At 35.5% G+C, this 14,902-nt stretch overlaps 1 long non-coding RNA gene across 1 annotated transcript; it reads right to left on the bottom strand.

The window, feature by feature from the left end:
- Window positions 1-310: 310 nt before the first annotated feature.
- On the bottom strand, window positions 311-14,300 carry LOC129577479 (uncharacterized). The gene is made up of 2 exons (XR_008689006.1): window positions 13,928-14,300; window positions 311-9,384 (listed from the first exon to the last, which is right to left on the bottom strand). It is a non-coding gene; the product is annotated as an uncharacterized LOC129577479 (long non-coding RNA).
- Between the last annotated feature and the right edge of the window lie 602 nt (window positions 14,301-14,902).

The following is a 14,902-nucleotide window of genomic DNA, read 5'->3' as shown; positions in this document are numbered from 1 at the left end:
GGATCAGATGCCGAAAGATGATATCGTTGAGACCGCAAATAATCGGCATTGATTGCTCGCTTTTTGGTTATCTGGTCAATTTGATGTGTGCCAGACGAAAATTGTGGACATTATGTGGAAATTGCGAATGGAAATGTTAGCCTTGATTACCTTTACCTTCCAATCATCACTATCCTCTCTACAGCATGTGTCGTCGTCTAATTGATTTTAATTAGCATTTAACCCCATATCCAGTGTGGTGTGCCTGTAAAACTATCTCCCTCTCTCCCTCTGTGTGTAAAATGCAGGAAAACAAAATGAAACAACTGAAGACAATTTGCGTTCGTTTTCGCATTTATAATTTATTTGAGTTTTGTGGACATACTTGTTCGAATGTGTTTTTGTACAGTGTTTGAGCGGGCCCTAAACATGATTACAGAATGTGCTTATACAATGTTTTTTGTTTGTTTGTTTGTTCGTTTTTTGCTTAAACGTTTACTTTTTTTCTCTGATGTTGTTGGTAAATTTAAATGTATGTATGTAGTTCATTAACATTTTGTCGTTTAGCTTAAATGCTTACGTGTTGATGGTAATTCGTAAATTAATTTATAACTGTCCAAAACCTTCTATTCCGTCCATGAATTCAGGATGGAAATGCCGGAATTGTGTTGAATAAAATGTGTTGATGTTGAAAATTTGTGATTCGGCTGGATTGTATATCGGTGATATTCTGTCCAAATGAATATATGCTCAAACGAAACATAAATTTTGAATGCGATAGAAAGTTTTGTGTGATTTTCCTGGAAATCGCATGTGTATTTTTTTTTGTTTGGTTATTTGTTTAAATTTGGAAATTTGACTTTGCGCCAATGCTATCGACGATGTTCTATTTCTGTTCGTATTTGTGTGTGTATTTGTCGTCGGTAGCATCTTTTGGTATTGATGGTTTCTTTCTTTCTCGTTTTGGTCAAATTTTCTGACGCAGCAGAAAATAATGCATGATTTTTTTTTCGTTGGTATGTTACTGCCGTGGCAGTCCCGTTCGATGTCATGTGAATATTGGAAGCGGGGCGCAATTTTCATTTCCGACTTCAACATCAATTTGAATCAAAGTTCATCAAGATTTAATGAAAAGCGCTTGCATGGCATACTAAATCATGTTTGCCTAATGACCGGCTCTAGAAAAAAGTTGGAGAGATTGAGAGCGATTTCATTGAATTACATTGCTACATTTTTTTTTTCTCATGGAGCACATTTTTTTCTCATCTTTCTCTCTCGACATGATCGATTTTAGTTGGTTGATGTTTTGTGTGTCTTCTTCTTTGTTTCGTTTCTCTTTGACATCATCTTTCAGAAACTTCGATACGTTCAGTTTCCGTTAGATGTTGACTTTGTCTCTTTCCATCTGTTCGCCGAAACAAATGGATGGTTCGATGAAGGGATGTTTTTTTTCACTTTATTCCATTTTAATTTTCATCTCATTTTCTTCCTGTTTTTGCGGTTTACATGATTTTTTCTTCTTCTGCGAGTTGATGCCGCATTGTTGTTGTTCGCTCATGATTCACAAATGTAATTCAAACCCGTTTATTTTAATTCGTTGTTTTGCGAAGAAATGTGAATTTCCAATGAAATGGTTAACAAAGGCACTTGGGTGTGTCGGTTCATTGTGTTGGAAATTGTGTCGAGACATTGTGTGGCTGGATTGTAAACGTGCAGCACAATGATAATTTCGTTGTAGTTGTTGTTGTTGTTTTTTTCGTTATTCATCCCTTTGGTTCGAGTTGTGTGTGTGTAACTTCCCTTTTTTTTACTTTTTCGATGTTTTTGGCGGATGTTTTTTTTTCTTATTTTATTGATGCTTAAGCATTTATTTATTTGTTTGCTTGAAAAAATGCGTGGAAATCAATTTGATGGTGTTTGAACGCAACAATATTGCCACACGAAACGGCGCAAAATATTCTAGATGTGGTCAGTTTGGATGTTTAAATTGCTTTCGTGTCGCGTGGCCATATTTTGCATCGTTGTCTTCGATCCGTGACGTTGGATGGTACTTTTTTTTGTCATCGAATCGCACGACTGAATGTTGCATTGAATGCATTTGGTCGAATGCTTCAATCGCACAACATTGCCAGTCGCGCTTTCAAAACTTAACAATGTGTAACAATTTTTTTTTTTAATTCAACAAATAACAATGCATTTTCAATTTTAACAAAAACAAAAACAAAAACAGAAGAAAAACAACTTAACGACAACAATAAAAACAAAATTTGTTCAACGAAAATCTCCGTTTGTGCCTTTCTTCAGAGCCATAATCGAACATGCAAATTTTTAACATTATAAACAGAAAATCAGAAGAAAATAGAATTTTGCTTCGGGAAATGGTAATTCTCTTGTTTGAACAAAACGAGTCGAACTGATACAAAATAATAATGATAAACATAAAATTATTAAAGTTAATTTACAAAATGATAATGCCAATTTGTCGCGAAACGGATAGAATGTCAAAACGAAAAAAAGAAAATAAAATGATAATGAAATGAATGAGAAAAATAATGGAAGTAAATGACATAAAAGAAACTTTCCAAATGATACAGAGAGAACAGAAAATATGGTCGATAATTGGTTTCGTTGCTTTGAAATGCATATCATGAATAATTTGTTTAAAAAAAAACGGAAGATTTTCATGTACAACCTTACTAAACTAAATAACAATGTTTCGTTTGGCAGAGCTAGCTCTGCCACCTTACAGACTAGTCAACATTGTATTGTGCAACAACAAGATAACACTTACAAAAACTAAATAACAATTATTGGTTGCGTCTCTCTTTCTCTCTTCGAATTTCAAATTATTCGAAATTTCAATGTGGTAAGCGATTGTGCAACACTTTCTTGTTTTTTTCTTCCTCTTTTTTATGGAGTACTTTTTTTTCGAACGCAGTTTTATTCCAGTATCCTTAATGGTTATTCGATGTTGGACTTAGAATTTTGCATTTGAATTTGATTTCATCGTTTTTGGGTTATTTCTAGCCGAAATGTTATGTTTTTTTTCTTCACTTTGTTCAAAACTTTGTACATAATTGGTTTTTGTTAATATATATACAATGTTTGGGGTTAGTGCTTATGCAATAATTTTTTGGTGTTTTTACTTTTTGTTTTTCATTCAAGCCAGTTAGATTGATAAATGCCAATTATTTCCAAAATGAATGGATCGAATCATTGAATAAAGCTATTGTTTAAACGTATGCATCCGAATTTCTAGCGCTTGCAACACAACGGTTGTATCATTTCAATCGTTTAAATCTCTTTTGTGGGCTTTTGTCGTTGTTTATGCACGTTTCGGCACGTTTTGCATCGAGACTGCGAAATAATTTTAATTTTTGTTTTGAATTCTTACATTGGTTGTATATGTGGCATCGAATGAATCTCTTTTTTTACCAATTGTTTACTGTACACGGAACTTTTTGAATGAGCATTTTTGCTATCCTAAACCGAAGAATAAAATGAGTCGAACCAAATGAGCTTTATTTTTCCTCATGATATCAAACATATGCGTAATGGCTTTGTTTACACACAATTCGATGTCAGTAATTTGGTTGTTGTTTGGTTTTCCAGTGCAATGATTCTGAATGTTCTGTAGCAAAATATGAATTTCGTTTTTTTCTTCTTCGAAAACAAAATATCATTTCTCAAGAGGATCTCACGCGATTGACTTAAGGCTAATATAGAGCTAAAGAATATTTTAATGAAATTCAATATGAGTAAAATGACATAAACCTAGGTAAATGTGAATTAAAGCTTAAAATTTGTAGATATAGATAGAAAAACGCACTCACGCACACTCAAACTAACAAGAATTATATCAAACGAAAAAACAGCAGTATATCAAAGATAGAAAGAAATGAAATCAAAGTGAAGAAGAGCTTAACATTAATTATCAAGATAAATGAAAATTTTGAAGCAAAAGATGGAAAGAAACTATGAAGTACTATTAACTCATTAAAACTCACTAACGATTCCAGAAACCAATTCAAGTCAAGACATTATAAGACGCACGCATAACAAACAACCAATGCACAAGCATACGAAAGTGCTTGTTTTGCTTACACACTGCATAAGTCAATTGAAATGAGCTCTGAATATGGTGGATATTCGTTGTGCTTTTCAAACACTGGTAAAAGTTTATCGCTAATTTTGAATCGTCAACATTTCCATCCGAAGAACGAGCGTTATGTGTTGGATTACATGGAGATGTATGGTATTTAAACCAAATGTGAATCTCTTTGAATTTTTGTTAACTGATTTTTTGATTTTTTTTTTTCAATTTTTTTCTTTTTTTTCCAAACAAATGCTCTGGTGAATGAACGTTGGTGGTGAATGTTCATTATAGAAACAGAGCTCAACAGAAGAAACATCAAACTTAACACAATTATCAATATGGAAAAACTTAAACAACATTTCAACAAAACAAAACAAAACAGCGTTAACAATTGAAATCGATGTAATTACAACGGAATGAGCCATACTATGATGATCTCCAGACAGATTCAACTCGTCAACAGTGAACATTTCGAGCAAATCGTCCTGGAAACACAATTGCAAAAATTTTCCATGTCACTTTTTTTCTCCATGTGCAACAAAAACGAAACGAGGAAAACAGTAACAGAAAGATTGGAACAGAAGAGGAAGAAAAACAAAAACAAAACAGAAAAAATAACACAAAATCAACGAATAACAAGCAAATGAAGTCTGTCGTAATATGAACGGCATGTAATTCGGGCTAGGCATTCCCGATCAAATTTCAGGTGTGTGTATTTCTCGAACAATTAACAATAAATCCAACACCGAAACCGAGTACATAGCAGTGCCATAGCAAACTCCTCAAGGAGAGCTATGCCAATATTACGAAAAAGCTCATTTTTCATTGGATTCAAACAAAACAAAACAAAACAAAACAAAAACGAAATCAATAACGAAAACAATGAAATTAAACAGAAAACAATTTAAACCGAAACAAACGTAAACTTAATAAGGAACCGAAATTACAACTTAAGAAAAACTTGGGATTTGTTTTGGAAAATGGGAAAATTTTGAATACTTAAGAAAGAAAAAATTTAGATGTTGTTTTGCCCTGATTTAAACGTTATTCGTCTAATTGAGTCAGGAAACAAGAAATTTTTTGAGAATATTTTAGATTTAGAGAAACAGCCATTTTTGAATGCCTAATTCTAGATCAGAAACCTTAATTTAGGATATTTATGGGAGTTTTGTTTTTGGTTCGATACGGAAAGAAAAGAAAAAAATATTAAGAATTGAATTTGAATTGAAGGGAAAAAAAACGTAAGCCAAAACTAAAAGTAGAAAATTAATTATCGATAGTAATTTAGTAATTGAGTGTCAATTAAATGGCTGGCTCAATTATTCGTTTAACTTAATGAAAAACATAAACGATAAACGGCAACAAAATAACAGAAAACGAAAATGATTCATAACAAAATTTGGATTTGGAATTTTTTTGCAATTGTCTTTTCTGGCGATGGGGCCAACAGGATAACATCATAATAAAGGTTGATGAATTTAACAACAAACAAAACAAAAGTTAACAATTTCAACAATTGGATTTTAACAATGAACTTCAACAAAAACCGAAACGATGCAATAACAATAACGAGCAGAAAACAAAACAAGAAAATTTAACAGATTCGCGTACGCAATTGGATACTCTCGATTTCAATTTTAACTGCATATTCAATAACATTAACAAACATGCAAAACAGAGAATTTTTCAAACAAAGAACAATCAACAACATGGGGTAACATTGTAACGAGTAACAATAAAATTCGATAACAGATTGATTCAACAATGACAACAACTTAACAACTTGAATGATTAACAATAACAACTGACCATCATTGATTTCCAAATATTTACGTGCTGGCATTTGGTATGCACGCTGAATGTGTGTGTGTGTTTGTTCTTTTTTCGATCGTGTTCACACGATTTTTTCTTTTTTTCAAGCCAAACATTTTTCATTATTGATTGTTGTATATTGGTTTGGTTTGGTTAGTGTGAATCATGCTATTTTCCAAATTTATTACGTATTGTTATTTAACATGCACTCTATTTCTCCCTTTCTCTCTCTCTCTCTCTCTCTCTCTCTCTCTCTCTCGCTCGTTTTCACGCTCATCAATCCCTATTCATTTTGCTGTTCACTCAAAGCCTATTCCATGAAGGAAGAAAAACCCTAAATCTAAGCACACGAAAAAAAAACATTAAACTAGAAGGGCAAAAATGAAGAAAACTGCTTAAAACTAGACAGAAATTTAAAAAGAAGTATTAATAGAAATTAGGGTTAATAGAGTAAATGTGAGTGGATCCTTTTTGAAATGAATGCCAAAGTAAAAACAAAATGATAATTTAAAATTCTCATCTCATTCTGATTCTTTGATCGTTTGGATAGAAAAATGCTCATTTTTGGTATATCCAGATAATGGTGGTGGCGGTGTATGCAAAGTCAATTTCAATTTCTTCTTTTTTTCTTGTGATTTGTTTTTTATTTTTAAACAAAAACACAATTTTGGCAAATTCATTGATATATTTTTTTTTCGTTCGGCAGTTCGAGGATGCATTGCGTGTGCCAAAAGAGGCGGCAACAACAACAACAACAACAACAAAAAAGATGGAAAAAAAGTAATCGAGAACAAAAAAAAGCGATGAATTTAACATTTTGAATGAATCGAAATAAAAAGCCGAAAAGAAAAAAATGAACGAAAAACGAGTGCAAACAATTTACTGATTGAAAATGAAAATTAAGAGTTGAAATAACAAACCGTGTTCGTGAGCAAGCGTCTAAATTAATGCGGATGTGTGTGTGTGTGTGTGTGCGTGCGTTGTGCGAGGTGTTGTGATTGTTAGAAGTTGTGACTTGATTTTTGTGTTTTGGATGTCGCTTTTTTTATTTTAAAAATCAAAATGAACTCGAAAGTTTTCAGTGGGCCTTTTCTCTTCCTCTGTTTTCATCCTGATGGTGTTTTTGATGTTTTGCAGAACAGTGGTGCATTTTCCAAAGAAAAAATATATGAATATCAACATTTGCACAGAACATGGCTAAATGTGGATCTGAAACTCTATCTTTCTTTCTCTCTCTCTCGCTCTCTCTCTCTCTCTCTCTCTCTCTCTCTCTCTCTCTCTCTCTGTGTATGTTCGTCTCCTGTTGCCTCTCTGCCGCCAAATTGAAGCTGCTATCGCTATTTTGTGTGTCTGTGTGTGTGTTTGTTGGTTCTTTTTTTTTCTTCATCTGTTTGGTGTTATTATTTGTTCGAATGCTTTCGCAAAGTTTTCACTCTGTCGTGATTGTTCGCAATGTGGAATGCAAAGGAAAGCCGGAAAAAATAGTACGCCGTTGCGGTTGTGGCATGACGTGGTGAGTGTGTGATGTGGCTGGCTGGTTGTATGCGAGCGCGCCGCAATTTAGCTTTGCGAAAAAATGCTTTGAACCGGATGCACAAATGCATTTGCATTTGATTTGAACGTTTGCTTAAGCAAAGCGCACAATTGTACTCGACTGTTTTGAAAAGCTGTGATGCGAGTGTTAAATTGTGTTTTATGGAGAAAAAATCACAAACAGTTTCGTTGCCGTCGTCGTCATCGCCGTCGACTCGATGTTCTTCGTCTCGTGTTAACACCGCCGTCGTCGTCGTCATCATCATGATTGGCGGCACAATATCAGCAACATGCTTATTTCACCGTTTCGCGCTTACTTTGTTCGCAAGTTTATTAATTCTATTTGTTGTTGTGGTTGATGATTGTGTTGGTTCTAGTTTGCTTTGGCTTTAGTTGCTGATCTGTGCCGCTTTGTGTTCATGCTATTTCTCACTCTCACTCTCTCGCTTCCTTTTGCTGTATTCAAATGCATTTGCACATTCTCGTACAAATCCATACCATTGGGAACTGCGATCGCGAAGAGGAGACAAACGTAACGCGTATGCTTATCGGCATCGGATAAAAGAGCATAAAAAAATTCTATTCGTCATTTTGTCTAGCGTATTTTTTGACAGTGTCGCACTGCGGGTAATCATAACAAACGGAATTCCATTCAATGTGCGCTTTCTTTCGGATGGTCTCATTTGTTTGTTTGTTTTTTGTGTCTTCTTCGGAGTTTCGGTTAGATTTGTGGTATCGTATCTTTTGAACAATGTGTTCAATAGTGTGATTTTTTTTTTTGGCGTAAGATTTTGATTTTCATTGGATGCTTGCGAATGTCGATTTTTATGCTCTGTTTTTCTTTTGTCGGTTGCCTCTTCAAATTGGTGGTTGGTGCAAATGATGACATTACATTTGAACGAGTTGGTTGCTGATGCTGTCTTCGAGAGGGGGGGGGAGGAAAGTGTATTTTTCTTTGTTTTCCACTCTCAGCAGAAAAAAAGACGTATTCGTCACGTTTTATGTTTAGATGGATGGCCGGATTCGTGTGTGATTTGATCGGTGTATTGATGACTGACTACAAAGACGGTTTCGATGATAGATTGCGCTTTGATGCCATCTCAGTAGATTGGTAATTCGAATTTCGTATGCCGATGTATCTAACGAATTCACACGCGACAATGCTGTAACCGCACGCATATCCGTATCTTACAATCATCGTTCGGACTGTGTGGTGTTGATTGCCCAGGATTGATGTGAACTGAAGGATTCCAGTGTGTGTGTGTGTGTGTGTGTCTGTTTTTTTTCTTCTCTTTGGTTGTTTGTTTGTGGGCATTTTTTGATTTATATTCTCAGTTGCTGCTATTGGCTGTCGAAAAGCGGAATCATTGAACTGTTTTTTTTCTCTCCTGATTTATTGAGCATTTGCTGCTAGTTTCGCCGAATGTGATAATCTTCATCATTTTTTTTCTGTTTGTTCCAATTGAGCCTTCAAAGTCAAAATGTATCCGCGTTGGTTCACATAGAAATCACACGAAATCCCCATACGAGACTTAAATTTTGTTTGATCGTTTCATTTTTGATTCTATTTCATCACGTTTATCTATCTAGATTCCGTTTTGTTTGCCGAAAATGTCTTTCTTTTCGAATGGAACGGACATTTTTTAAAGATGTTTGCATTCTCACGTTGGCGCAAATGTGAATAGAAAAAGAAAACAGACCCGCCGTAATTTTTGCTCTTAAGTTATCATCAGTCGAAGCAGATGCAATAATGACTACATCTTTTTGTGAGTAACAATGATGATTTCATTTCTACGCCGAATTGATATCGTTTGCAGTGATTTGATCTGAAGATCCTAACTTCAACTTTCCGTCGAAAAGGACTTGTGTTGTGATGTTTACAAGTCATCAACTTCATGATGTTTGATAATGTGTTTTTTTAAATTTTCAATTTTGCGAATGGTGTCGTTTTTCCGTTGATTCGTCTGTAATTAAATAGAAACAAAAAAAAAGTTGTTAGCTTAGATACCAAATTGAACGATAGAGTTGTGAGTTTCATTCCATATATGAATAAACATATAAAGCGAATGAATGTGATTGGTATAAATTGGCTTTAATCTCTCTATCTTTGGCCATTTATTATTGTGAAATTAATTGTTCGACGTTTGAAATGTGGTGGCCACGTGCTGAATGCCTGCGATATGCCAATGGCAACGCTGACGAATTTTTTTTCTCTCTCTCTCTCTCTCGCTCTCTGGTTTAATCGGACTAATTTGCTAAAGGCCCCATATTTTCGCAATAAATTATGAACGATTTATCAGTTGAAATGCACTCCCGGACTCTTTTTCATCGTGTACTTTTATTCGTTGCGCATGGACTTCAAAGCGAAAAACTGGCACAAAATCGTATAATTCACTAATCTAACAACGCGAAACCAAATCGATTTCTCTCCCTCGTGAATCTCTCTTTCTCTCTACCATTCTGCCATTCTAGTTATGTAGCGAAAAACGAAATTTGTTATTTCGAAATCGTTTCATGTCGAATGATTGCATTTTTGTGATAGAAACGGGATTTTGGTTGTTGGATGACCATTCGAACCGTTTCAAATCCGATTCGAATTGGCTATAGTAATTTTGGGATCGCATCGTAATGCATATACATATGTGACCAACGAGAAAAAAAGCCACATGAATGGGATAGGGAAGGTCATCAGCCTGTCATCACTTTTTGATAAAATGTGTATGTCTGTGTATATTGCACAGTTTTTTTTTTCTTCCTTTTGCGCTTGAACATTTATCACATATTTTCTGGATTGAAGGTGGCGTTTCGTTTGTGTTTTCATTGAAAAAGCGCAAACAGTTGATGTAGCTTACCATTAAAGAGTGTGACATCGGCATGTGCATGCGGAAATTGCGAGTGAATAAAAAAGCGTGGTCGCTTCGAAAAGCGCTCTCGAATATAGTGAGTGAAATGATCATGAAGCAAACGGTATTTAGAGTGAGGAATCGAACGAATGAACGGAGGAAAAAAACCATATCAAAGTGCGCTAAAGGCTATTGGAAAAGCTATTATATCGTATACATGCATTCTCTATGCTATGTAGTGTGTACACATTGCGAATCTGAGCGTTTGTTGAGCTTTATTGAAACAAATAAAAATGAATGCTCTTTAAAACAAAAATAGAAGAAAAAAAAGAACAGGAACGGCTCAGAGCCCTCATGCCCAATGAGAGTAAAAAAATGCGCTTTGGTTTCATCGATTTCTTGCGTTCGTTTGTTTGTGCTTGCCCCGGAACATGTTTATGTGTGCACAAAATGCTCCACTCGTACTTCGAATGATATGCATTAATAGGATTTGCCGGCACAAAAATAGTTTCTGGTCAAATGCAATGAACGAAACCAGAAAACGAGTCAGGGTTTCGATGATGCGGCAACAGCAGCAGTAGCAGTTCGAACGTATTTTTATGAACATTTTGCTTGAAAAATTCCATGAGAGTGGCGGATGGAATTACGACAATTTTTTTTTATGTAGTATATAAAATGGGAATGACCGCATACTCGTTGATGGAGCATAGGCGAAAAAAAGGCGAACAGAAATGGTGGAAAAATTTGAACACCGATTTTTTTCTGCCCGATGGATGTTCACCATTGAGAATAAATAAATCTGATAAACTTCATAAATATATTGAGAAGTTCCTCTCTATTAGTGTATGCATTCGTTTCAGTAAAACGATGACACTCTCCGGTTGGCCGAATATATGTCCTCCACTAGATGAGATGCATTATCAAATGAAGTGGGTTTTTTTGTTATGAGGCTCGTCGGTAATTTCGCATCCATAATTTTGCTCAACGGACATCATCATCGGAATGGTAATGGTTATGTGATATCTGGAAAAATCCCAGTCCCATGCTTGTTTTTCATTTCGGGCATTGAAATCAACACACGTTCGAATGCAGCAGAGATATTGAGATTGAGAGAGAGATAGGAAGATGTAGGATGGAGCAGGAGCGAAGGGAAGTGAACTGCCACCACTTTCATCTGCTCGTTATCATTTGCGATGTGTTACACAATGATGGCATTTTGAATCGCACGTAAAGATCATTGCTGGCGGCAGATTTGAATATCAGAGCTCTCTTTCGTATTGCCCGATGACCTCATTTTTGTCGTGTGTAGTGGAAAGATAAACTCATATTTATTGCATACACCTTTCATGCTGAATTCAATCGTTGCATTGAATCGAAAACCGAATCATACTTGATGAGTACCGTCATTTTCACGTACACGATTGCATTTTACTATGTTTTGTGCCAAGTTCGACGTATCATTGATATACACCAATAGCGAGTTGGAAGGCGGACAAATATTGCGGAAAGCGGGAGATCCGAAGAAGAAGAAGAAGAAAAAACAGTTGAGGCGCTATCTCCATCGAGTGGATAGAAAACGATAATGGCTATCTTTTGATAAGTTTTATATTCGATGGCATCTTCGTTGAATACATAAGTAGAAACAATTCAAATGGAAAATAACGAACGCTTTTACAGTGTCCGTATAATAATCCGGACGATTCAATGTCCTTTATCTCATTATCTCGTCTTCTGTCTTTTTATTCTTGCCCACATCATCCGGCTCACGCAGCGAAAATTGAGAGAGAAATGCTTTTGGCACTCAACACACACACAGAGAGAGAGAGAGAAAAAGAGAGAGAAAGAGAGAGAGAGAAATGAAACGACAAATTGAAATAAAACCATAATTTTTATGTAGAACAGGTATACGTTCATCGTCCAAATTTATGAGCTGTGAGAATAAAACGAAAATGTGAAGAAGAAGAAAAAAGGAATCACTATGAAAAATGCAAACGTGGATTTGTCTATATACTCTTTCGTTGTGTCCGAAACGCTTTCTTCCGCTCGAAAGCGGCGATGCGAGAGTGAATTTACTTCACATTTTTTTTCGTACTGCCTCAAGAGCTCAAAAGGATAAAAAAAAAGCGTCGAAAAGTGGACGACATCGTGCTGCGATAACAAAGAGGTCATTGGTATATTACACACATTCAGAAACAGCAAGGCTCAATGTGACACACGATGAATCGGGTCGAGATTTTGTGATTTCCTTAATTAACATAATTTCAATCTTAATCTCATCCATTATATCTCCTTTTCCTTCATTTACATAGTGCTTGTAAATGAATTCCTTTACGTGGAGATGCATAGAAATTTAGCGTTGAGCCAAAAAAGAAGTAACTGCCGAGCCGTTAGGAAATGCAAAAAATTTCGTTAAGGTATTTAGAGTGAAAACTGTCACACCCGGATTCATCCGAAGATCAAGCAATTCGACCGACGCCAAAAGAGCGTCTTTATCTTTCTTTCTTGTTTTTTTTTCTTTCTTGGTTCTGGGTCAGTTTTGTGACAAAATTGAATATTTCTTAAGAAGGATAATCAAATAACGTATAAAGGGTTTTTCACAGCCCGTATTTTAAATTGGCCGTATTTTTTTTCCGGTGTAAATGTTGGACACTTTCAAAAAATGAAGAAAATTGCAAGAATCACGAAGAAGCGTGAATGAGAGCAATTTGACAAGGGTATATGGCGGAAGCAACGGCTGCAAATAAACCATAACGGAAACAGCGTTTAAATGGAGAGAGACGACCGACAAAACAACGCACGTACTAATCCGATTTTTTTTATTGCCGACAAGATTTGTTGGCGCTGATGCGGTTTTTATCGTTATTACGCCACATTCGAATAGCCTCTTCTGGTTTTATCACAAACGAATTCAACACACCTGGAGTAATGCATCGAATAAAAAGTCGTGCGAAGAATTGGTCTCAAGACACCAAAGAAGAATCGTGGAAAGACGAATAAGCGTTATTACGGGGTGAGTATGAAACATCTGACTTATTGGCTCCCGTATTTAATCGACGATGTCCAATATGTATGCAACGCAGTTGGTCGATGTACGTTATTCGACATTATAACACAATATTTTTGTTTTGTTTGTTACTACTCAGCCTCATTGGATTCGAATATAAAAATATTCGAACAGAAAACGGGAATAATTTCAATGGAAAAACCAACTGATTGACAGGTGATAGACATGGTAAAAAATGAGAAAAGAACATTCATCGATTTTATGATAATTTGTGTGTGTTTGAACACATCGGAAAATAATTGTACTAATATTCGATCTGGCCTTGTTTTGGAATGCAACGAAGACACAACTGCGACATATTAATTACATGAATCATTCTTTTGTTTTTTTTTGTGTGTCAACAGCAGATGGTATCATGCGTTTTACTTGCTCGGAATCGTAAGGATCGACCATTCGAAAAAGGCATAATCATAAGAAATGTTTCATTGTGGTTTTCAAACATAAAAAAAGCAATGAATATGCCATTTGCTTTCAAGGAACTGCCACAATTCAAATTGAGTTTGAATTGAACGTTCGCGCCAAAACTGAACTCTGTATAACAGCAACGAATTGTCCATTGATTAACGGCTCAAATCAGAATAATTCAAATGCAACACTTACCATTCGTGTTATTTTTTTGTAATGATGACTGCAGTTTTATTTACGATCACAACGAAATTGATTTTGATTCACATCGAACTGGCAACGTGAATCGATTGATTTTCCGGAATTTTTCATTGTTGATAAATTTTCCTTTTGTTGCTTAAAACAAATTTTTCAAATTTAAATCACAACTATTCACAAACTGATTTCGCACTCGTGGGTGGTAAATATAAATTGGTGTGTTGTTGTTGTTGTTGTTGTTGAAACGATTGAATCGTTTTCGTTTGATTTTATGGTCGATTTGCACACATTTTCGAATGGTGTGACATCGCCATCGAATCACGATGGCAACGACGATGTTCTCCGTTGCACAAACTTACTATCAATGATCGTTGATCTCAAACTGTGCACGGCTTATATAGTCGCACTGGGATCGACAATGTTCAACGTATCTTGTACGTGTGTGAGTGCGTTAAAGTATGTTTATTTGAAAATACAAACCCACTGTAAAGCGATCCTGTTTCTTCATATTCATACACCGAAACGCCTATGCACACATTATACCATATGCTGAGAACCACAACGTAGTTACCGTTCCCCCTCTTTTGCTGCAACAGGCAACAGGCAACAGCAACAGCAACAGCAACAGCAACAACATTCAATTGTAAAACCACTGAATTTTACTTTGATGGCATTCCCTTTTGTTACTATTGTTTACATTTACGTTTCACATACTGATATATACCGGTTCGGGCTGGTGAACTATGAACTAAAGCATACGCAATGCCTTATGCACATTTTTACGCACGAACCCTTCGTCTTTTAGAACAACAAAAGAAAAGCGAAACAAAAATTCTTCTCATCTCTGTTTCTCCCTTCGTTTCTTGCCGGTTTTTTTTTTTACTTTTTGCGCATAAAGAATCTTTGAATAATCTACGGTGAATGCATTTGCCTTTACATCGGTTCGCTTGATTTGTAATGCGCAATTTCAAG

Source organism: Sitodiplosis mosellana, unplaced genomic scaffold (genome assembly GCF_009176505.1).
Source record: "Sitodiplosis mosellana isolate CC-2019 unplaced genomic scaffold, AAFC_SMos_1.0 Smas_scaffold_6197, whole genome shotgun sequence".
NCBI lineage: Eukaryota > Metazoa > Arthropoda > Insecta > Diptera > Cecidomyiidae > Sitodiplosis > Sitodiplosis mosellana.
This window is presented reverse-complemented; position numbering and strand designations above follow the sequence as displayed.